Raw genomic sequence first — 25,219 nt, 5'->3', positions numbered from 1 at the left:
ACCCCATGGACTGTAGCCTACAAGGCTCCTCTGTCCATGGGATTTTCCAGGCAAGAGTACAGGAGTGGGTTTCCATTTCCTTCTTCAGAGACACAGACACAAACTACCATATATAAAATAGATCAGCAACAAGGATTTACTGTGTAGCACAGGGAACTATATTCAACATCTTATAATATACAATGGAAAATATTCTAAAATATATATGTATATACCATGTATAACTGAATCTCTTTTGCTGGACACCTAAAGCGAATGCAATATTGTTAATCAACTATACTTCAAATAAATAAATAATTTAGTTTGTAATACTTTCCAGAAAGAAATACAGTAAGTCACTAAAACTCGGAGAGAATTTACAGACATTAAATTTGGCTTTACTGGACCAAAACTGCATGAATGGCCAATGAGAACATCAGGTTGCCATTGCCTCCCACCCAGCCCTGACTCCTCAGTCTCCCCATTTTTTTGTTGAGACCATGCTAGGCCACATCTGAAGCTAACCGGGTATCTATAAAACTGTCTACCCGGCTCCTCTTCTTATGTTTTGTTTCTTGCATTCTTTTCTCCAGCAATCAGAGAACTGCAAAGACAGATTTTCCATAAAGAGCCAAGTTTTTATACAACCAAAAGCCTGATTCATCTTGCTTGACTTAATGAATACCCGAATGGAGTTTTATTTTTAAATTCTCAAAAAACCCTGTTCTCTCTCCTTGAGTCAGCAATTAGTGGCTTAAAAAAAAAAAAAAAAAGTTTTTTCTATTCCTTAGGTTAAAAGTTAATCAAAGAACCTTCCAGCAGTTTTTTCCCTAGGGACATGGAAGTATGTAATTTGGATGGCTAAGTGTGCGTGTTCATTCTTTGGTAAATACACCAGCACGTGTGACACGTGGGTCCCTGGGGAGAGAAGGGAATGAGGGCTGGTTGTTGCAGAAGGAACGATGACCCCTGAATGCTAATGCTCTGGTATTCATTTCAGGGACAACTGTGAATAGGACTTGGGATAAATATCCTCAGATAACCTCCCGCAAATTTATACACATCTCATAACCAGAACTTCCCCAACCCGTGTGCTTCCTTCCTCTCCTGCTCTTTTAAAAGCTGTTTGATTAACAGCCACGTCACACCATCCCCACCTTCTGCTGCCAGCTCCCTCCCATCCCCATCCCTGGGCCCTGCAAAGAAAGAGTCTCTTCATGAGACGTGCAGCTGCATGGCTCCCAGGCAGGAAGGTGCAAGTCTGGCCTGAATGAGATGGATCGGGGCCCTCGGCACCCCCACCCCCAGCTCCTCAGGGCTGCTTTGTGAGGCTGGCCCTGCACTGGGGCTTTCCCAAAAAGGGGCTCAAGGCACAGCCAGGCCCTCACACATCCCTGAACTGAACATAAATGCTGTCTTATCTTGGCCGGTGTGTCCTTGGTCTGCTTGTGCGCTATAGAAGAAAGCGAAGAGGAAAGAATGCTTGCGTCTCTGCTGTGAACGTGGGTAATTGGGTAATGGGTCATGCTGAGATGTTAAAAATAAATGAATGTGCTCCCACTCCGGGCACAAGATGTCAGGCAGGAGTCTTGAGCTTTATTTTCTGGGGAAGCTGAAAGGAAAAGGTTTGCCCTAGAGCAGGATTTCTCAGCCTTGGCACCACGGACTCTTTGGACCAGATAATTCTTTGTGGTGGGAGACTTTCCCGGGCATGTAGGATGTTTAACAGCATCCCTGGCCTCTACCCATCCCAGTTGTCACAACCAAAAACGTCTCTAGACATTGCCAGCACCATCCCCTGGGTGCCACCAGGTTACCAGATAAAATAGAATGCCCAGTGAAATGTGAATTTCAGATAAATAATGCAGTATTTGGAACTGACTTATACTGACAAATTATTTGTTGTTTATCCCGAAGTTCACATTTGACTGGGCACCCTGTGTGTTTTATTCACTAAATCTGGCAACCCTCCCTGGGGAACAAAAATCAAGCCCAGTTGAAAACCACTGCCTTGAAGATACCAGCCACTGGAGGCATGATCTTGAGGCTTGGGGTTTTCATCAGGAACTGATTACTTGATCAATCTGGGCGCCTGAGAAGGAAATAGAAATCAATTACCACAGCACTCTGTTTACTATGTCAGAGGATAGGGGAGAATTCCACTCTTTCTTTTCAAGAAGTAGCATTAAAAACATCCCTACTTTCTTGCAAAATTAATTTCTCAGTAGAAGCAGGTTCCCAAAGAAACATGCACACAACTCACAGATTCTTGGGATTAACTGGTTCTCTCCCCTGCTTAGGTTGACAACAAGACTTTCTCTGCCCTCTTTCAACACTCAGCTGTCGATGTCATTGGCAACATCAACACAATGTTTTCTTAAACATAATTTTTGCCTGGATAACTGCCCTAAGGACCACAGTTTTGCTTGGATTTTTTTGTGTGTTTATTTTTGCTTTGCCAGTGAGTAGGTGTGGGGCCAGGGCCACCCACAGCCTTGCCTCTGGTGAGCGCTTCTGAAAAGTGCTGTGATGGATGATGTTCCGGATATCCTGTAGGAACATAATCACTCCAGGCTGGCATTCCTAGGGAACAAATATCACTCCCAGTTGAAAACCACTGCCTTGAAGATACCAGCAACTGGAGGCATAGTCTTGAGGCTTGGAGTTTTCATCGTGGAACTGATTACTTGATCAATCTGAGAGCCTGAGAAAGGAATAGAAATTAATTACCATGGCAATCTGTTTACTATCCTAGGGGGTAGGGGAGAATTCCACTCTTTTTTTCAAGAAGTAACGTTAAAGGCATCCCTACTTTCTTTACACAAGAGCCATACCATTCCTTGGGTAGTCTGTCCATCTACCCAAGGCACCAAGATTCTCTCCAATTGGAACCGAGTAGAAGAAACTGGGGAAAGACTGTCATTTATTTTAAAATTAACCTAACGAATTTGAATTTTAGGCTTAACTTGAAAGGGCAAAAATATTTGATTAATTCCTTTGAACTTGAATTTTAAAATTTTAGATTTCAACTTTGAGATTTTAACCTTCAGACTTCAGATCCATGGTGGACATTATGATAGGAGGAATGTGTTATTGGCATGTTTTTATCATTATGATACCGTTTGAGCTCATGATGGAACCTCTAATAGATGACATTGAATGACCGGACTGATGACTTAGGATGGGAACTAGACCAGGGAAAGGAGTTTTTAGCTTTCCAGAATCTTGGAGTTAATTGGAGAGGGGAACAGGAAATGAATCTAAGTTTTATGAGATTCTAGGTTCAAAATCTAGGTTTTTTGATACTTATATAATATGTGACTCTTTTTAGAAAAAGAACAAAATTGTGAATATGAAATTATACGTGAAAGTATATATGTATTTAGAATGAGAAAAGAAATCATAAAAAAATTATAATTTTAAAAAGCTTACAGGTACCTCAAATATCACAAATCCAGAAATCAACATTATTTTTAATCAGTTGCTTGATCCTATATATATATATAATTTTTTTTTTTTTGCTACCTACTCTTTGTTTTCTCCACAATGTTTTCTAATATTTTGTGTAGCAAGAACAGAAAAGTAATCCAGTCTTTCTTCTGGCATGGTTAATTAAATTTTCCTCAGTTGCACATTTTTCCTCAGCAGTGAAGCATCATTTGGAGATGTAGAGCTTGACCTTGAATTATATCTAAAAAGGAGAATGCTTTCTGCAGGAACTCGGTTTCCCAAAGAAAAAGGCAAAGGGATGACTTCTAGAGTCACCGATCTGATGAGTGACTGCTCCTCCCCTGAGGATGAATGGGTGAGGGGAGAAATGGAAAAATCCCTCCTCTTAGAACCAGAAAAAATGGCAGTGTAATGAACATTGTCCCCTACCTGCCTCAGCTTTTTATTCCTGTAACCTGGAGGGCTTAACCATTCAGTCTATGATCACAAAGAGTGGGGTTGGCCCCCTTCAAGGAGAAGACCCAACTGATCAGGGAAGACCCACTCCCACCTTCCTTCCAAACCAATCCCTCCTCTTCTGTAGCTCCTCTGAGCAATGCTAGTGAGCAGCCTTGATTTTGTCCTCAGAATAGTTTCCAAGTGGCTCAGAAGGGCAGAGGTGGACTGACCTTGAAGCTAACAAGATCTAAGCTCCAGGGTCCATAAGCTGTGCAGGTCTCTCTGGGGTCTCACATATTCTGTGGCGCCTGCAGTGGGATCTTTATTTGCCTTCTCAAAAACTAACAAAAATCTGGGCTTTGCATTACCCAAGGCATCTTTTTGCTTTGGGGAAATTGGAAGATGTTACAGAATTAATAGAAAGACAATGCTTCTGACATGCCAAGTAGGATTATGCTTCGAGATTTCAGCCCTGGGAAGCAGGCTAGGGTCTTAACGGTTGACTTTCTCAGGGCCTTTATCCACCACCCTCTCCCCTCATCCTATGTCTTCTTCCTGCTAAATTCCTAGTGCTTTCCTAGGTCCTGAGGTACCGGCTGGCACTCAGAGTGCAATTGCACATCAAAGGATACTATCAAGAGAAGGAAAAGACCACCCACAGAACGGGAGGAAATATTTGCAAATCATGTATCTGATAAGGGATGGACGTCAGAAGAATGTGTATAAATAATGTTCACAACACAAAAGCAAAAGCAAAAAGCGTGCAAATAACTCAGTTAAAAAACGGGCCAAGAGGGAATTCCTTGGCGGTCCAGGACCTTCCAATAAGGGAGTTTGGGTTCAGCTCCTGGTCAGGAGCTGAGATCCCACCTGCCTCAGAACCAAAAAACCAAAACATAAAACAGAAGCAGTGTTGTAACAAATTCAATACGGATTTTTAAAAAAATGGTTCACATCAAAAAATCTCTAAAAAAAAAAAATAGGCAAAAGACTCAAAAAGACCCTAAAGAAGATACAGAAATGGCCAATGAGCAATGAAAAGATGCTCAACATCATTAGCCATTAGGGAAACACAAATCAAAACTACAGTGAGACGTTACACCCATTGTGGTGACTATTACCAAAAAGCAAAATAACAAATCTTAGTACGGCGTGGCGCTATCAGAGCACTCACACAGTGCTGGTGGGAATGTGAAATGGTGCAGCCACTGGGGAAAACAAGTTTGCAGGTCTTCAAAGAGTTAAACACAGAATAATCACAGGACCCAGCAATTCCACTTCTGGGTAGATACCAAGAAAAAAAAAATGGAAAGAAGGGACTCAAATAGATATTATTATATCAATGTTCATTGGAGCATCATTCACAATATCCGAAAGATCAAAGCAAGTCAAGTGTTCATCCACAGAGGAATCAATAAATAGCACAGTGGTGTAAACATACCACGGAATAGTATTCATCCATAATTAGGAAATTCTGGCACATGCTACAGTTTGGATGAACCTTGAATATGTTATACTCAGCGAAACAAACCAGAAACACAAAGGACAAATACTGCCTGAATCCATCAATAGGAGTTATCCAGAACAGAGAAATTCCTAGAGACAGAAAGCCGAATACAGGTAATAAGGAGCTGAGGAAGAGGGCAACGGGAACTTGTTCCATGGATGTGGAGTTTCTGTCTGGTGATGATAAAGTTCTGGAGATGGACAGCAGTGATGATTTGACAACAATGTGAATGTACTTAATGCCAGAGACCTACCCACTTAAAATGGTTCAGTTCAGTTCAGTTCAGTCGCTCAGTCGTCTCCGACTCTTTGTGACCCCATGAATTGCAGTATGCCAGGCCTCCCTGTCCATCACCAACTCCCGGAGTTCACTCAGACTCACATCCTTCGAGTCAGTGATGCCATCCAGCCATCTCATCCTCTGTCGTCCCCTTCTCCTCCTGCCCCCAATCCCTCCCAGCATCAGAGTCTTTTCCAATGAGTCAACTCTTCACATGAGGTGGCCAAAGTACTGGAGTTTCAGCTTTAGCATCATTCCTTCCAAAGAAATCCCAGGACTGATCTCCTTCAGAATGGACCGGTTGGATCTCCTTGCAGTCCAAGGGACTCTCAAGAGTTTTCTCCAACACCACAGTTCAAAAGCATCAATTCTTCGGTGCTCGGCCTTCTTCACAGTCCAACTCTCACATCCATACATGACCACAGGAAAAACCATAGCCTTGACTAGACGGACCTTTGTTGGCAAAGTAATGTCTCTGCTTTTGAATATGCTATCTAGGTTGGTCATAACTTTCCTTCCAAGGAGTAAGTGTCTTTTAATTTCATGGCTGCAATCACCATCTGCAGTGATTTTGGAGCCCCAAAATATAAACTCTGACACTGTTTCCACTGTTTTCCCATCTATTTGCCATGAAGTGATGGGACCAGAAGCCATGATCTTCGTTTTCTGAATTTTGAGCTTTATGCCAACTTTTTCACTCTCCTCTTTCACTTTCATCAAGAGGCTTTTTAGTTCCTCTTCACTTTCTGCTATAAGGGTAGTGTCATCTGCATATCTGAGGTTATTGATATTTCTCTTGGCCATCTTGATTCCAGCTTGTACTTCTTCCAGCCCAGCGTTTCTCATGATGTACTCTGCATAGAAGTTAAATAAGCAGGGTGACAATATACAGTCTTGACGTACTCCTTTTCCTATTTGGAACCAGTCTGTTGTTCCATGTCCAGTTCTAACTGTTGCTTCCTGACCTGCATACAGATTTCTCAAGAGGCAGGTCAGGTGGCCTGGTATTCCCATCTCTTTCAGAATTTTCCACAGTTTATTGTGATCTACACAGTCAAAGGCTTCGGCATAGTCAATAAAGCAGAAATAGATGTTTTCTTGAACTCTCTTGCTTTTTCCATGATCCAGCGGATGTTGGCAATTTGATCTCTGGTTCCTCTGCCTTTTCTAAAACCCGCTTGAATGGTTAGTGGTAAATTTTATGTTATGTATGCATGCTAAGTCATTTCAGTCATGTCCGACTCTTTGCAACCCCATGAATTATAGCCCGTCAGGCTTCTCTGTCCAGGGGATTCTCCAGGCAAGAATACTGGAGTGGATAGCCATGCCCTCCTCCAGGGGATCTTCCCGGCCCAGGAATCAAACCAGCATCTCTTACGTCTCCCGAATTAGCAAGCAAGTTATTTACCCCTGAGCCATCTGGGAAGCCCATGTTATGTATATTATACCACAATTTAAAAATGAAAAATAAAAGATTCCGGAAGCCACCTGGAAACAAAAATCCAATCCTGTTGGTTCTATTTACACCTCTCTCAAGTAGATACCAGAGAAGGCAATGGCACCCCACACCAGTACTTTTGCCTGGAAAATCCTATGGACGGAGAAGCCTGGTAGGCTGCAGTCCATGGGGTCGCTAAGAGTCGGATACGACTGAGCAACTTGACTTTCACTTTTCACTTTCATGCATTGGAGAAGGAAATGGCAACCCACTCCAGTGTTCTTGCCTAGAGAATCCCAGGGACGGGGGAGCCTGGTGGGCTGCCGTCTATGGGGTCGCACAGAGTCGGACACGACTGAAGTGACTTAGCAGTAGCAGCAAGTAGATGTGCTTTTTCCTTCCTTAAGGCTGCTGGGAAAGTCCAGCTCCCCCTCGTGTTTACCTAGATTATTGTAGTAGCCTCCTTGTCTGTCGCCAGATGTTTATTCTTACTCTTTCTAATCTGCTCTCCAAGGAGCAGCCACTTCTCGTTTGTTGTTCAGTCGCTAAGTTGTGTCCGACTCTTTTGCAGCCCCATGGACTGTAGTCTGCCAGGCACCACTGTCCTTGGGATTTCCCAGGCAAGAATACTGAAGCGGGTTGCCAGAGGGGCCTTCAAAAGTATAAACCCAACTGGGTCAGCCCCCTGCCTACTAAGCCAGCACACGGGGGAAGGTTGGAGGATTTCAAGCAAAGGGGTACCATAACCACCTTTATACTGTTAAAAAACATTGGCTTCTGTGGCGGGGAAGCTGGATTTGTAAGAATTCAAGAGAAGAGGTTCTCAAACTTCAGGGTCACCAGCTGAAGGGCTTGTTAATACCCAGATAGCTGGGTCCCAGGGTTCTGATTCAGTAGGTCTGGTGTGGGGCATCCCAGGCTAGGGTGAGGAATCTGCATCTCTAATAAGCTCCCAGGTGATGCTCTGATCAAGTTGCTTCTGGTTGATTTCAAACCAGGGAACATACTTTGGTAGCCCCTGGCCTGGAGTGAACAAAGCAGGAGAACAAAGCTCTCTGTGGCCTGGCCCTTCTCTCCCTCAAAGAGACTGCTTATGGAAATTCTTCTATTTTCTTAGATGCCTCGTGTTCAGGACTTCATTCTCACAGTCCCATCTGCCTGGAACATTCTTCCTTTTCTTCCCTTTCCTTTCTCTCTGAACTCCCACTTTCTGCCTGGTTAACCATCATCCATCTTTCAAGAATCTGCTTATATAATGTGCTTTCTTTTTTTTTAAAGCAACTTTGAACTCTAATTCACATATTATCTAGTTCACTCACTTCACACACACAGTTCATCAGTTTTTAGTATAGTCACAGATATGTGCAACTATTACCACAGTCAATTTAATTTATTTAAGTAATTATTTTTTAACAGTAGAAGCATCCGTTTTACTGTATGACAATTACAAAATACAAAATAAAAGAATAAAAAACAAAAATTATTATCATAAAAGTCAGAATAATGACACTTCTGAGAAAGTATGAGACAGTGATCATAATGGATGCAAAGGAGTCCCTAAAGTCCTGATAATATTTCTTTCTTACTGAACTATAGTTGATTTACAATATGGCGTTAGTTTCAGATATATAGTACAGTGATTCAGTTATATATATACCTGAAATACATACAACCTATAAGGGAAAATGTTATAGCCTATTACCTATAGGTTATAAGTTATGACTTGTAAGGGAAAAAGATCTTCCCTGATAGCTCAGTTGGTAAAGAGTCTGCCTGCAATGCAGGAGATCCCCTGGAGAAGGGAAAGGCTACCCATTCCAGTATTCTGGCCTGGAGAATTCCATGGACTAGAGTCCATGGGGTCACAAAGAGTCAGACACGACTGAATGACTTTCTCTTTCACTATAAGGGAAAAGAATCAGAAAAAGAAATACATATTTATAAATATAAATATATATATAATAAAAATAAATATATATTTTTCTTTTTCAGATTCTTTTCCCTTATAGATTATAACAAAATATTGAGTATAGTTCCCTGTGCTATAGAATAGGTCCTTGTTTGTTATCTATTTTTATATATAGCAGTGTGTATATGTGAATCCCAAACTCCTAATTTATCCCTACCTCCTTCCTCTTTGGCAATCATAAGCATTTTTCTATGTCTGCGAGTCAGTTTTAGACTAAATAGAAATCTTGTACTCTTTAGCCACCTCCCTATCTCCCCTTCTTGCCCTCTAACCCCCAGTAGATCCAGGGAGGGGGGTCTGGTAATTTGCATTTCCCCTGGGTGATTCTGTTACACAGCAAGTTGAGATTCTCTATTTAAAATAGTCTGTGAAGGCAAGAACCACACTTGTCTTCCCAGTATTGTGTCCCTGCCCCCAGAAGGGCAGGGCAATGGTACTGTGCATGGATTAACAATCAATGAATTTTGTTGAATAAAGAAGTGATGCAATTTGACCAAGGTCACATAACCAGGAGATGAAATCTTAGAACCGTTGCGTTTTTGCCTTGTCTGGTTTATCGTGTGAGGTTGGTAAGACTATCCCAGTCCATTCAACAAGCATCTGTTGAGGAATTACTACCTACTCAGCATTTTTCAAAATTTGGCCAAATGTTCTAGCTTTGGTAATAATCTGTGAGGCATCCATGGATAGCTCTTAAAGATAATTAGAAGCACTTGGAGTCCAAAAAGAATTGGGGAAAACTGGACTTTATTAAACACCAGGGGGAGCTTTGTTAAGAAAGTACGGAATAGCAGACCACATTGAAGGGCAAGTCACCCCAGCATAAGGCACTTATTATTTTTAAGAATAAATTTGTTCAAAGTTGCCCATACTGAATTTTTTAATAGACAACCTTTTCCCCCACTAGACTTTATTATCAGGATATTTTCATTTCCTAGGCATAATAAAAATCACTTAAGATTGAAACAAGTTTTTAAAGAACACATTTATGGAAAAACAATTTTATAATTTCCTGAAATAATAAAATTCAGTTAATCACAAAACAAATGCATGGTAGCTAGGGCTACTTCCATTTTGCAGAATAGTTTCAAGTTCTAAAAGGGAAAAAGTGAAAGATGAAACAAACACACTGTTCTTCCAGAATTCTGAGTGGTTGTGTGGAGTTCAAGAATGTCTATGTCAAGAATTATTAGAACGGTGATGCTTTTCTGATAAATCTTTGAGAATGTTGGAAGTCTAATCTAAAAAAATATTAGGCACAGTAGAAGGAAACCACTCCTGTGAGTTTTATTAGCTTACTTTAGGGAAGGCGAAGGTTATCATTCTAGAGGAAATTGAGTTATGTGGAAGGGAGAACACACTTTTCATGGCCAAGTTCATCATCCACTCATAGAGCCTCATTACTAAGGAAAAGCCTTCCTCAGTCATCCAACTTGAATTCGACAACACTACTTTAGTAGAAGTTCACATTCTTCTGCTTTATTGGAAGTAGATCTAATTCTGGGAAAGTGCCAATACTTTGCAGATGTCCAACAAGCAGCAAATGAATATATGGAATCAGCCACAAGTTTTCTCTTGAACTTTCCAAGAGCTGTAACCATGTTCAAAGGTTCAAAACCGTGTTCAAAACCTACCTGTTTTGCATGAATTGGTTGCTACTAAAGCAAGAAATGGACATGAGTCTGGGTGACCTCCAGGAGTTGGTGATGGATAGGGAGGCCTAGAGTGCTGCGATTCATGGGGTTGCAAAGAGTCAGACACGACTGAGCGACTGATCTGATCTGATCTGAAAGCAAGAAAGATAATACAAAGCGAACACAAATTTAAAGCTACAAACGATGGACTTTCAGATCTAAGCCCAGTGTCCAGCCAGTCATTCTGGAAATATTACACTATTCGATAAGAAAGGTTATTCTTGAAAAATTTAACTGTAAGTTGTTAATTAAAACAGAGACTGAATGAATGGATGGATGGACTAAAGTGATTTTAGGCAGATTACTTAGCCCACCCATGCCTGTTCTCTGATTCTGAGCATGCAGATAGTAATAATACTTACCTTGCAAAGTTTCTGAGAGAGTTATGCATGCCCAGAGCTTTGCAGACATGTGGCAAATATTCACTGTTCAACAAACGTTCGTTATTATGTACATACACTTATTTCCTTTGATGTTCCTCTCCACAATCCTTTATCTGCAACTCCCCCACATGTCTGAAAACCCCAAATTTAGTGGTACAACCATGCCTGATGATGAAAGGCTGATCTGAGGCTTCTAGACCCATTTAGTGAAAATATTAATATGTTTTGCTGCTGCTACTATAATGTACATAAGTTTCTAAAATCTCGAAACTTCTCAATTCAAAGCTGCTTAGTCCCTCGAGGTTTCAAGTAAGTGACTATGAGCCTCAAACATGATGCTAACACAATTCAGAGAAAAACCAACCAACCTCTGATTCACAACCTGGCTTTGAATCCAGGATTGGTCATAACTTTGCATCCTCAGGACAGCTACTTGACTTCTTAAATCCTCAGTGGTTGGTGGATGGATAATTCCTTTTATTGCACAAGATGTGAAACTCCTCAAATTCCTGCACCTCCCCACTCCACCATGTATCTTTCTCTTTATTCATCCTCATGAACAACCCATTTTTAGAGACTGCTGCATGCCTGAGTTGTTCAAGGCCATCCTCCCCCTACACGCCTCACCAACTGAACCACAGGTGGATGGCATATGAGCCAAATGAGAAAGTTCTATGGAATTTCAAGAATTAAGAGAATGGTTCAGATGAAGGATCTGGGTTGATTTGTCAGTGTTTTTTTTTTTTTTTCTATTTGTCCTTCTCTGACCTTCTGCCATTAGCAATTGATGAGTTAACTTCCCAAAGGGCTGCTGAGCTACAGCATAATGCATAAGGGCATAAATGGTATAAATGCATAAAAGTATAAATGTCTAACAGTTTAAGGTGGTGCTGGTTTTAATTCACATATAAATTAGAAGGAGGAAAAAAAGTTTCACCTCCTATCATTATTAGCTACAGAAATCAGAAATAGAAAGTTGGAGGATGTGCAGGAGGCAAGATTCAAGATGGGTTCATTGCCAATCAACCAACCAACCAACAAGTTTGCCTGAGCTCCGTGTGTTCCACAGAAGCCAGTTCCCATCAGAGTTACAAGTGAGAGTTTAGTAGTGAGCTCCGGTATGTGCGAACAGAGGAGAGGGACATCTAATCCAGGTGGGGGTCCAGGGCTAGAAAAGTAGGCAAGAAGCCTTTCCAATAGAGGTCACCGTGAGCTGGGTCCCAAGGTTAAGTGGCAATGAACCACATGAGGGCCTGGGGCATACAAGACAGACATTCTCAGTTAAACACGAAACAACTAGATTGGGAGGGAGGGATGGCTTCTTCCAGGGATTGCAGAGCCTGAAATTCAAACCTTGGTTCCATTACTTCTTGACACAGGACCTTGAGAGGGGTAGGCGGGATCACGGCTCCCTAAAGACATCCCTGCTTAATATCTGTGTCCTGTGACTATGTTATCTTACCCGGCAAAAGGGACTTTGCAGATGTGATTAAGTTAAGGATCTTGAGACAGGAGATTATCCGGGATTATCCCGGGGTGCCCAATGTAATCACAAGGGTCCTTAGAAGGGGGAGCAGGAAATCAGAAAAGAGAGAAGGAAAGGTGATGATGGAAACACAGGTCAAGCAATAAGGTCAGGAAGCAAGGAACACCAGCAGCCTCTAAAAGGCAGAAGAGGTGAGAAAAAGCAGCACCTCTGGAAAAAACGCTCTGCTCCTGATGTCTTGATTTTAAAACTGATTTTGGACTTCTGTCCTCTAGAAGGGAGGGCAATGAATTTGTGTAGTTTAAACCACTAGGTTTGTGGTAGTGTATTACACAAACCAGTGTTTGATTAGCTCACCTATACCCTTAAGTTAAATAACATAACAGAAAGTGCTTAGAACACTGCCTTGCATGTGACAAATATTCAATGATTTTTTATCACACTAAAAGTTATTTTATTCAGTGTGAAATAAGGAGATACAGGAGCATTTTAACCAATAAAATGACATAAGCAGGTTCCTATTGTGCGTGCATGATCAGTTGCTTTAGACTCTTTGCAACCCCATGGACTATTGCCCATCAGGCTCCTCTGCCCATGGGATTCCCTAGACAAGAACAGTGGAGTGGGTTACTGTGCCTTTCTCCAGAGGATCTTCCTGACACAGGGATGGAACTCATGACTCCTCCAACTCCTGCATTGCAGGCTGATTCTTTACCGCTGAGCCACCATTGGGGAAGCCCAAGATTTGCATTGTAGGCAGATCCAATGGGACAATGTGAAGAATGGGTTCATGGAGTAGGTGGAGGAGAGGGAAGGTCAGTGGCTGGAGGTCCAGTTAGGAGGATACAACCATAACCCCAGCCAGTGCAAATAAGGTAATATCTAAGGCAGCCTTTCCTCACCCCTCTATCTTGTTACCCCATTTAATTCTGAAATGCTCTTTATATATTGTAATCAACACAGCTGGCTCCCAACCCAGAATTTGCTCCCCTACTCTTCCTTCCTGAAAAGAACCCGAATTTTGTTCCAATAGATCCTCCCACACATCCCTTTGGGGCAGAGACTCCCTCCTCTTTGATCTAAAGTTAATTCCATTCCTCTCTGCTAGTCTTGGTTCTGGAATAGGCTGGTGACCCAATTATAGCCAATGAGATATGAAGGAAGTTTAGAGGGTGGTGGTTCTAGTGAAGGGTCTCTCTCTCTCTGGAGTGTCACAGGAGAAGAGCCCTCTACTCCCTCTGGCTTTGGTAAAATCTGGATGTGATGCTTGGGGTTGCTAAAGTCATCTTGCTTCTGGCTTTAGGATAAAGCGAAACAAGGTGCTGGAGCAGAAAGATGGAAAAATCGCAGGTCCTTGATGACACTTTTGAACTGCCGATCCTAAGTCCCTGGAGACTTCTCCAGAACGGAAATTAAGCCAGTTTCTTATACCCAATAGACAAAAACAGTTTGACACACAGTCTGAGATGACTGTTTATATATTGATTACTGTCTCACCTGATAAGATGGCAAGCTTCTTAATGATGAAGTCCTTATGCCTGCAATCCCCTCCACTACCTCGATTGTGCTGGGCACATCATAGGTATACAATAAATATGTTTTATTTGACTTTTCAGTCAGACCCGGTGATTGTTGGACTATGAGATATTGGGGAAAGCAGTCCAAGATGACTTCTTGGTTTCAGGCCCATGTGACCAGGCCAAAAGCCCTGCCATGAATAGAGCAATACTGGAAATGGAGCAGCCCAGACTTCTGACACCACTGGGCATCTTTCTAGGGACTTTTTTGGCCTCTACCTCCACCACATCCCTGGCTGTTACCATGGATGCTTTGTGAAAACAGTAAGGGAAAATAGGTAGGACCCCCAAGACCAAAACAAAGAGACACGGCTTGGCTATTTACAGTCCCTTGTCCCTCCTTTCGCCACACCTGTACTTGGGACTTGAGTATGTTTCCGAATGGGTCTCGTCCTGACCTGCCATTTTGTAGAACCATCCTCCACTGGAGAGACGCTCTTATCAAAACTCATCAGGTTTCTGATCTTCCAGGTGCCATGGGAAAATCTAACAGGGGTAAGAAAACCTCCTTTTCCCACAATTTAAATAAAATCCATCTTCATCATCAAAAAAAGAGATACAATACAAAAACTCCCCTTCCAACCTGCCCTTTCCCATCACCACACAAAGGTTTCAAAGCAGTTGCCACTCAAGCTTTGAGATTCTGAAATCTCCAAAACAGCTGGACCAGGTACTGGGAGGGCCTTAGGGTCTGGCCCCAAGCACTCCCTCTAAAGTGGGTATTTTGAATTCAGGCCTTGGAGGTTGCTTTCTGCTTTGACGCTTGTTTCTCTCTCCGTTTTCCTGGTTATCAGGAGAAAGTGCCTCCTCTCCTCTTTCCCGGGTAACACTTAGAGCACTTCCCACCTTCCCCTCCCTCCCCTCCTTCTCACCAGGAATCCTTAGCAGACGCATGTGCCTTGCCCTGTCGCCTCTGTCCACAGAGGCAACCAGGGCCTGATGTCCCACGACGATGTAAACACAGCCAGTCTGGGAACTGATCTAGTCTCTGTTGCTTCCTTTCTCTTGAATTAAATTAAAAAAAAAAAAAAAAGTGAGAGAGAAACCAAGGGTTAAGAGACATGCGCAGAAAAGAAAAACAGCTCTTAAATGCTGCTTCGCTCATCCTTGAGAAGGTGGGGGAGACCGGGAAGAACGCTCCTTTGTTTAGGGGAAGCTAGGCTGGAAGACTCTGCTGAATGAACCCCGCGGGCCTGTCCTCGACAGAAGAAACACAGGCGATGGTGATGCTCCCTTTAATATTTGGTCCCCTTAAATAGGTGCGAGTTTTTGGCTGGGTTAAAGAGGCAGCCAACAGTCCCGGGGTGGGCGGGGGCCAGACGAGAGTGGGCGGGGCCAGGATGAGACGAATGGGCGGGGTCAGGACTAGACGAGTGGGTGACTGGCTGATGCTCCTCACCTGCGTCCCCCGCCCCTTCGTCTTCTGCCCTCCTCTGCCGTGTGGTTGGGGGCATCTACAGGGCAGCCTCACCGAGGCCCCTCTGTCCCGGGGATTCCTGAATTTTCTGCTAAGGGGAGACACCAGCAGGAGATGGAAGGGACCAGGCCGTCCCATGGGTGGCCGCAGCCCCCTCCCTGGCCCAGCGCTCCCTGCCTTCTGTTGACCCGGTCCCTCCACCATCAGCCTGCCAGTCCTAGAGGTGGTGACCGCTTCCGGCATTTGTTGTTTCCGGGGCCTCATCGCCCCACGCTGCTTCCTTTCATCCGCCTGCCCTTCTGTAAATAGTCCCTCCATTACATTTTTTTCAGCTGAACACTCTGGATTGTGCCATCTGTTTCCTGCCAGGTCCTGGCTGATACTGTCAATAAACCTTCTCTCCCTTAGGCTTAAAATAAGTAGGTGTCGCCTGTGTACCCAGAGTCAGTAGCTAACACCTGTAGCAACTGACTGCTTGTGGGCTGAATATTTGGCTGTGCACCCCCTGTCTGGCTCTGCCTTTCCTATACTTCCTATTTGGGTCATTATCTGCTGATTAGGTAAAATTGTAGGTAGCTATAGGATAATGTGGTATGGTGTTTGACCTTGGGCAATGATGCAACTCTTTGTGCCTCAGTTTCCCTCATTCCTAAAAATGGGTATAATAATAGCATTGTCTTATAGGGTTTTCATGAGAGTTAACTAAATTTAAGTGAGTATGGCACATACGATAGGGCACAGCACAGAGTAAGTGCTCAATAATTGGGAACTATTTTTATTACCTTATTAGAGAAAGGATTTTACTTGGAATTAAATCATGAGGTTTGAATTCCAGTTCTGTCACTAAGTGGGTGACTTTGAAATGACCACTTAAACTCCTCAAGTTCAAGTTTTGAGTTCAGAGCATGGGATTCACAAGAATTGCCTCACTCGATGGGAAAGGTTTTCGTAAATTTGAAAGAACTACACAGATATGAGGTAGCCTCACCACACGGTGGTAGAGGATTCCCTCTGTTATATGTGGGTCTTTGCTCTGATCCATGGGTTACCGTCTTTCTAGGAGTGTCTCTCCAGAGAAAAATGTGTATTTGTTCCCCATCCAGTACTTGTGGGAACATAGTTTTATCCAGGGCTTCCTGCTGCTGCTGCTGCTGCTGCTAAGTCGCTTCAGTCGTGTCCAACTCTGTGTGACCCCATAGACAGCAGCCCACCCGTCCCTGGGGTTCTCCAGGCAAGAACACTGGAGTGGGTTGCCATTTCCTTCTCCAATGCATGAAAGTGAAAAGTGAAAGTGAAGTCGCTCAGTCGTGTCCGACTCTTCGAGACCCCATGGACTGCAGCCTACCAGGCTCCTCCGTCCATGTGATTTTCCAGGCAGGAGTACTGGAGTGGGGTGCCATTGCCTTCTCCGTCAGGGCTTCCTAGGAGGCCCTAATGATAAAGAACCCACCTGCCAATGCAGGAGACCTAAGAGATGTGGGTTCGATCCCCACGTTGGGAAGATCCCCTGGAGGAGGGCTGGCAACACACTCCAGTATTCTTGCCTGGAGAATCCCATGGACAAAAGAGCCTGGTTGGCTATAGTCCATGGGGTTGCAAAGAGTCGGACATGAGTTATATCTAAGGAAGAGAAGAGAAAGGCAGGGTGATGGTTATGGAGGGAATCTGTAAGGGGTATGGTGGGGTGTGTGTGTGTGTGTGTGTGTGTGTGCGCATGTACTCTTGTGGTACTTTTTCTGTTTTTCGAGGAGCCATATTCTTCAGGAGCCCAAGGCCAGCTCTCCTTGGCTAAGACTGAGGATGTGTCTGGAAACCTGAGTGACTAGGAAGGAAAAGACCCAGAAAAGACATGAAATATTTGGCCATCAGGAGAGAGAGGGTGCAGTCTGGCTGGAATGGATCAGGCTACAGGGACCACTGCTGGTTCCCCAAGGGTCCAGCCCAGTGGAACCCTGAGACCCCATGGGAGCCTCAGGTGGTCACATGACACTGGAGTCTACACTTCCTCTTCTCTGGGCCTGTCTCTACCAACCAGTCCTGATTTTGGACTCTGCTTAGCAGATAGACCCTGGTGCTGGGAAAGACTGAAGGCAGGAGGAGGGGATGACAGAGGATGAGAGGGTTGGATGGCATCACCAACTCTATGGACATGAGTTTGAGTAAACTCCAGGAGTTGGTGATGGACAGGGAGGCCTGGCATGCTGCAGACTCTGGGGTTGCAAAGAGCTGGACATGACTGAGCGACTGAACTGAACTAGCAGATAGATCCTCCCCTCTTCTCCTCAGAGTGGTGCTTTCTTGGTCTCAGGCATTTCTGGTACAAAAGTGCAGAATGATAATGCTGTTACTTCGTCTGAGGTTGTCCCCCGACTGTGGGCCTGGACCACCTCCATGTAATATGTCCGGTGCTACTTGCTCTCGGTAGTTTCTGGAAAATCCTAGTAGCTCAGCGTCAGCAGAGCCTGCATGGCTCCCCTGTGACCTTGCCACTGCCTGTGGTTTTGCCTGAGGCCCGGCAAACTGCAGAGCTCACAGCCGGCCCTGCTGCCCTGACGCAAACGCTCCCCTGGCCGCAACCCAAAGGCTATTTCTGAGGCTCTCCCGGCATCTGTGTCCTGAGGGCTCATGTGCCAGCCATTGAAGGACCCGCATTTCTCCGTCTCCAGGCTCTGCTTCCCTCTCCCGTTGTCCTCTTTTTCTGGCAAATGCGCTCGTCTGTGACTTTGACTTGGTCGCCCTGCTGTGATGGGTGTTTCTCTGCCCGGACCTGGATATTTGTTGATGCTGTCAGACTGACCCACTCCTCCTTTGCAGAGGGTTTTGTTTTTGTTTATTCAGTTGGCAGAGACTCCCGCAGGCACTGGTGTCCTGTCTCCTCGCTTGTCACGCAGCCCTGTGAGTCTACAGTGTTTGGGCTTCTCTGGTCAGGCCTGGGAGACCCATGGTGCCCACGCCCCTCCCAGCAGCCCAGGTAGACTCACCTGGGACCTTGCGACATCTCAGGGGAAGCTTGACTTTCGCCTTGCCCAGCCCACACCTCTCAGCACAGATAAGGACAGTCAGAGGTCTGGAATTCAGGATTGAAACATCACATCAGGGCACCAGGTTGAAAAGGCTCTCGTTATCTGTCCAGATTTCCCACCAAACAACTTCCCTAAAAACGTGATTTCTACTTTCACTTAGAAATCATTTTGCTGAGTCCCGTCCCTTAAGCCTGCTTGGATCCCATTGATGAATTATTCAGGGAACAGAACAGATGGGAATTTCTTCCTTTCTGTCCACTTCAACAGGTTCTCTGACCTAGTTCTGCCTATACTGAAAAAAATATAATGAATTTTTTTGTTTGCATTTTCCAATATACAGTATGAGGTTTCTGAAAATGCCTATTCTTAAAGTATATTTATTATTAGGTGAAAAGGCTCCTGTTATTCTTCAAAAAAAAAAAAAGATCAAAGATCCTAAATACTTTGTTCTGGCGCTTTAAAAAAAAAAAAAACAGATGAAGCCACTTAGCATTCCTTAGCTGAAACAGATATATAGTCAGAGGAAGCAGGTTGCAAATATTTGCATTTATACACAATTTTAGTAGGAAGTATGTGGCTCAGCTGGTAAAGAATCTGCCAGCAATGCAGGAGAGCTGGGTTAGAACCCTAGGTTGGGAAGATCCCCTGGAGAAAGGGAAAGGCTACCCACTCCAGTATTCTGGCCTGGAGAATTCCATGGGTTGTATAGTCCATGGGGTCACAAAGAGTTGGACATGACTGAGCGACTTTAACTTCATTTTATTCTAAACTTTTCCAAAGTGTGAGAACTACAGAAGCATAACAACGATATTGAATACATTTCAAATTTGTAACAGGGATTTACATGATAATGTGGTACATTATCTAGATCATTAGAAGGCAAATCTGAAAAACCTTCTTCAGCTACTGGGCTTTTTCAGTTGCAGGAAACCCTGAATGACATGCTCTGCTGGAGACAGAGAATTTTTTTTGACAGCGTTCTACCCACCATGTGATATGATGATCATTTTAATGAACTCCATGTCCTTGAGTCATATCTTAATGAGAACTTGCTGGCTAAATACGAAAAAGGAAGCTACAGATTAGAGCTGGACAGAAGTACTTAAAGAATTTCATTATTAAAACATTCATCTTCCAAAGAATAAAGAGGGTGTGTGAATTCTTCCAGTCACTATTGGGTTGGGACTCAGTAGCCTCATGAATATTTCTTTTAAGTGGCTCGTGATAGAAAATTTCAGATAATAATATAATGAAATTCCACTTCTCCAGCACCTAGTTTCGACAGTTATCAACATTTTGCCAATCATATTTCATCTATCCTCCCTGGATTATTTTTTTAATTAAAAAAATTGCTTTCGAGTATTTTAAAGTAAACTCGTTAATATAAATGCTTGCATGATGATTAATTTTATGTGTCAGCTTAGATGGGTCACTGTATTAGTCTGCTAAGGCTACCATAAGAAAATACCAGAGTGGCTCAAACAGCAAAATTTATTCTCACAGTTGTGGAGGCTGAGTCCAAGATCAAGGTGCCAGCAACAGAGGTTTGATGCTGAGGCCTCTTTTCTTGGCTTGCAGGCAGCAACCATCCTCCTGTGTGCTCACGTGACCTCTCCTCTGTGTGCACTTCATAAGGCCTGTAATCCTATTGATCCAGGCTCCACCCTTAATTTAACCGTAATTACCTTCTACAGTCCCTATCTCCAAATCCAGTTATGTTGGGGGTTAGAGTTTCAACATATGAATTTGGAAGGTGGAGGATGGAGGACACAGTTCAGCTCCTAACAGCCACTGTACTCAGCACTTTGGTCAGATATTATTCCAGATGTTTCTGTGAATGTATTTTTCTAGACACAAATAGTATTTAAGTCTGCAGACTCAAAGTAAAGCAGATTGCCCTCCATAATGTAGACAGGCCTCATCCAATCAACTGAAGGCTTTAATAGAACAAAAACTGAATTAGAGCTCTTTGTTAAGCCCTGTGTTCTCATTTGGGGCTCAGACTATATGCTCATGTCTTAATAGAATATGGTGCATTGAATGGTCAGCTGGATTATTTGACAGTAGGCTTTGTTCCAATTCTCCTCACCCATTAAGCTTATGGGCATTTGCCTTCCTCTGTGGACCACTTTATAGGGAAGGGAGTACATTGACCAATAGACATGAATATTTCAATTCTCCAGGCAGTTGCATTACTGACAAAATTATATATAGGGATTTTGATTTATACATCTGTTTTCCATAACTTTGGTCAATGTGAGTCAATCCCCAGAATCTGATTGGCTGAATAAAATGAAAGAAACTGAATTGCTTGATATTCTCAGGTCAAACTCTGGATTAACAACTCCACCAAGATCCTGTCATTGAGGGAAGCCCTGCCTGCAAAGCCTGCCTACCTTTTTTCGAAGTAGCAAGTTATTTTTGTCCTCTTGGGAAGAGAACCTTTCACCATCAAGAACACTGAATGGAACATTAGCCTTGTTTTCTTTGATTCTAATCACTTTAACTTTTCCCCCTCAAAGGGCTCCGCTGTGTGTACTGTGCCTTGTGTTCTTCAACCTCATCGCCCCATGGTTCCACCTCAGAGACCCTGCCCTGCTGTTTCTTCAGTCTGGAGCCATCTACCACCTCAACACACCCGAACATAATTACCTTTTATTCATTTTTCAGATCTCAGCTCAATTATCACCTTCTCGGGGAAATCGTCCCCAGTCCTTAGACTAGGTGATATCCTTCTGTTATATGCTCTTATGGCACACAACACCTTTCTTCCCTAACACCTGTCACTGTTTGTAATTAAACACTTATTTGTATAATTATTAGATTAGTGTTGAGAGATAAGGACCACTTCTGTTGTGCTTACCTTTGCGTCTTCTGTGCCCATCACCGGCCCAGCACAACAGTAGGTGCTGATTACCGACATCAGTGACTAAATGAATGACTGATGTCTCCCCAGGAGAGGACAATGAACCCAACACTCTAGGAATCCAACACACTTGGGCGCATATGATGGGTAACCTGCTTCACCCAGACTCCTTTCCTCACCTGCAGCTCAGCATTCCTCAAACCTGGACCAAGGCCAGACATCTACTAACATCCTCAGATTCACCAGTTGGCTTAACCATGGAGTGTAACTCTTCATCCTGGGTTAGTCAGGGGCTGTAGGCTGGTGTGGAGTGTGTTCTCAGGGGTACCCCTCCTCATGCAGTCTTGTATTCACGCCATATTGGTCCTGGTTTCTGACCAACTTCCCTCCTTAAACTCCAGTTTTCTTCTGTGATGAGTTCAGTTCATTTCAGTTGCTCAGTCGTGTCCTACTCTTTGTGACCCCATGGACTGCAGCACGCCAGGCCTCCCTGTCCATCACCAACTCCCAGAGTTGTCCATTGAGTCAGTGATGCCATCCAGCCATCTCATCCTCTGTCATCCCCTCCTTCTCCTGCCTTCAACTCTTCCCAGCATCAGGGTCTTTTCAAAAAAAGCACTCTGTGATGAGTGCTCTGCCCCAAATGCCAGCCCCCTTGATGCTCTGCTTAGCGTCCATAGTTCTGTCCCTCTAGGAGACTGGCCCACTGTCACGGGACTGGCCCATTGTCAAATCTGTCATGTACTGGCTCTGTGACCTTGAACATGCCATATCAGCTCTCTGAGCCTTAGTATCCTTAATGAAAATATGGGCCAACAGCCTGGTCTTCTACAGTGCTAGAGGAAATAATTAGAAGAATACAGATAGCAATGCTTCCTCACCGAAAGTAAAGAAGAGAACCTTGCAAGTCTGGATTTGGGGAGAGCACCTGTAAAAAGGAGACACTTGAGGTGAGATGGGAAGGACAAATAGGAGTTTCTGAAAGATATAAGGTAGCAATGATGACAGATTAATTCATTTCAATGAATATTTTGGGGAGCAATTGCTATTTCTCCAGAATTGGGTTATTAGTTTGGAGAATGCAAAAAAGGCATAATATGCTCCTGACTTTGTGTTGCTGACGATTATGTTATGGTGACCACATATTCACACAGACCAGGGACTCTCAACCACAGTATTTTGTCCCTTAAGGAGAAAAATCTGGAGACATTTTTGCTTGTCATGCCTGGAGGAAAGAGATGTGCTTATTGGATCTACTGGGTAGAGGTCAAGGGTGCTGACAGACACCCTATACTGAGTTCACATCCTCGCAAAGGCTCTTAAACAATGGGCCATAAGGCTGGTTCGGGACACCTGGGGGTGGCTTCAAGGCTGAGGTGTGAGATGAATCTTGAAAAATAAGTTGGATTTTAAGAAGTGGAAACGTCTGTAGCCTCCACTTTGGCACCTAGTGATGTTTATCATTGTGTTTTGGATAATAGCTTTGGTGGGGTCAAACCAGGCACTCAACGCTATGAAGGTTTGTGGCAATGACTGATCTGGCAGTATAGGCTGGTTAACAGCACCCTTGACCTTACTGATCTTGGCAAGAAATTGCTTAAGGAACCTAAGGGGCACTGGCGAGTCCATTCTCTTACAGTCCTGCCAGAGAGTGAATTCCAAAAGCCCTGGGAAGAAAGACAGCTCTACTCTGAATAATCAAGTTGGCAGGGGACAGCCCAGTGGGCCTTGTAGTGTCCTTTGAAAAACTTCTTTGGTTTCCAACTTCATTTGTCTGTTTCTGCATGTCTTCCATATCAGGGAGAACAAAAACTCCAAACTCAGAAACTTTTTTTTAATCTTCAAATCTGCCCCACTTCTTGGTGGGGCTATGGCTGTATTGAAAATGTTTGCTTATTTGCTTAAGTTCATGGATGTGATATTGGTTTTGTATGGGGATCCTAGTATCTATTGGTTTTGCTTATTTGTGGGATTTTCCAGGCAATGATACTGGAATGGGTTGCCATTTCCTACTCCAGGGGATCTTCCCAACTGAGAGATGGAACCCAGGTCTCCCGTGTCTCCTGCCTTGCTGGCAGGTTCTTTACCCACGGAGCATTCAGGGAAGCCTGTTTTATTGAAAACCCCAGGTCAATATCAGGTCAGAAGCTGGCCAGCCCAGCTGTGGGTGATTTTGAGTGAGCAGCTGGAATTACTTTTCAGATATTTTGGCAACAGGGAAATCCCAAATGTATTTTGCCCCAAGCACTTTTACACTTATTTAAAAAAAAAACATTTGTAGTGTAGAAATAAATTTAATCTCTGAACACTTAATTACTTTAAACTTGACTCATTCAAATAGTGTTTATGCTTAAAAAGATGTTTTGTTCCAAGAAACCTGTAAGACATTAAAAATCCTACCCACTCTACTGTTGCCAGAAATAGAAAAAGCGTGACTGCCAAGATTAAATGAAACTTTACAACCACTTCGTAAAACTGTTTGGCATTATTTCACAAAATTGAACATTCATATAACCTATGACCCAGCAATTTATTCTTAGGTGTATACCTAACAGAAATCCCTGAAGTATATGCATTAAAAAGACATGTACCAGAGTGTTCAGATGAGCACAATTTCTAACAACTCCAAACTGTAAGCAGACCCAAATATCCATGAATAGTACCGTGAGCAGATAAATGGTTGTATAGTCATTTAATGGAATATTACACAGCAATCAAATGAATGAACTACACCCTGGGTAACTCTCCAAGACAACATATTCAATAAAGGAAGTCATACCAAAAAATACACACTATATTATTCCATTTATATAAAAAATTTTAAAACTAGCAAAACTAATCTTTGTTAGAGGTGAACTGTGGTTAGCTTTGGGGGGTGGGGGAGTGGTGATGGTGATAGAGAGGGTTAGCAGGGCCTTTCTGGGGTGCTGGTAACATTCTACTTATCAACCTGGCAGGTGTTACATAGACAAGAGTACCTTGGCTATGTTGAGGTACCCAAGAGTACCTCAGAGTACCTTGGGTAATGCACTACCCACTTTTGAGTAATGAACTTTTTAATAAGTTTTTTTTAAGTAAAAAATGCATTCTAAATCTCATAACTTTTAATATCTTACGAACACAATCTAAATCTAAGAAAATATATTCTTTTCCCCCAAATCTTATTCCCATTGCTTTACCTAATTAGAAGGGTAGTCTCCATTATAAGTAACTAAAGAGCTTCTTGATGAAAGTGAAAGAGGAGAGTGAAAAAGCTGGCCTAAAACTCAACATTCAAAAAACTAAGATCGTGGCATCCGGTCCCATCACTTCATGGCAAATAGATGGGGAAATAATGGAAACAGTGAGAGACTTTATTTTGGGAGGCTCCAAAATCACTGCAGATGGTGACCGTAGCCATGAAATTAAAAGACGCTTGCTCCTTGGAAGAAAAGTTATGACCAACCTAGACAGCATATTAAAAAGCAGAGACATTACTTTGCCAACAAAGGTCTGTCTAGTCAAAGCTATGGTTTTTGCAGTAGTCATATATAGATGTGAGAGTTGGACTATAAAGAAAGCTGAGCACCGAAGAATTGATGCTTTTGAACTGTGGTGTTGCAAAAGACTCTGGAGAGTCCCTTGGACTGAAAGGAGATCCAACCAGTCCATCTTAAAGGAAATCAGTCCTGACTATTCGTTGGAAGGACTGATACTGAAGCTGAAACTCCAAT

At 43.3% G+C, this 25,219-nt stretch overlaps 1 long non-coding RNA gene across 1 annotated transcript; it reads right to left on the bottom strand.

Moving 5' to 3' along the window:
• Window positions 1-1,520: 1,520 nt before the first annotated feature.
• Window positions 1,521-20,275, bottom strand: LOC129645440 (uncharacterized). The gene is made up of 5 exons (XR_008711324.1): window positions 20,142-20,275; window positions 19,629-19,696; window positions 18,599-18,684; window positions 15,073-15,204; window positions 1,521-2,683 (listed from the first exon to the last, which is right to left on the bottom strand). It is a non-coding gene; the product is annotated as an uncharacterized LOC129645440 (long non-coding RNA).
• Window positions 20,276-25,219: the final 4,944 nt, after the last annotated feature.

The sequence above is a fragment of the Bubalus kerabau genome, chromosome 3 (genome assembly GCF_029407905.1).
Source record: "Bubalus kerabau isolate K-KA32 ecotype Philippines breed swamp buffalo chromosome 3, PCC_UOA_SB_1v2, whole genome shotgun sequence".
Classification (NCBI taxonomy): domain Eukaryota; kingdom Metazoa; phylum Chordata; class Mammalia; order Artiodactyla; family Bovidae; genus Bubalus; species Bubalus kerabau.
This window is presented reverse-complemented; position numbering and strand designations above follow the sequence as displayed.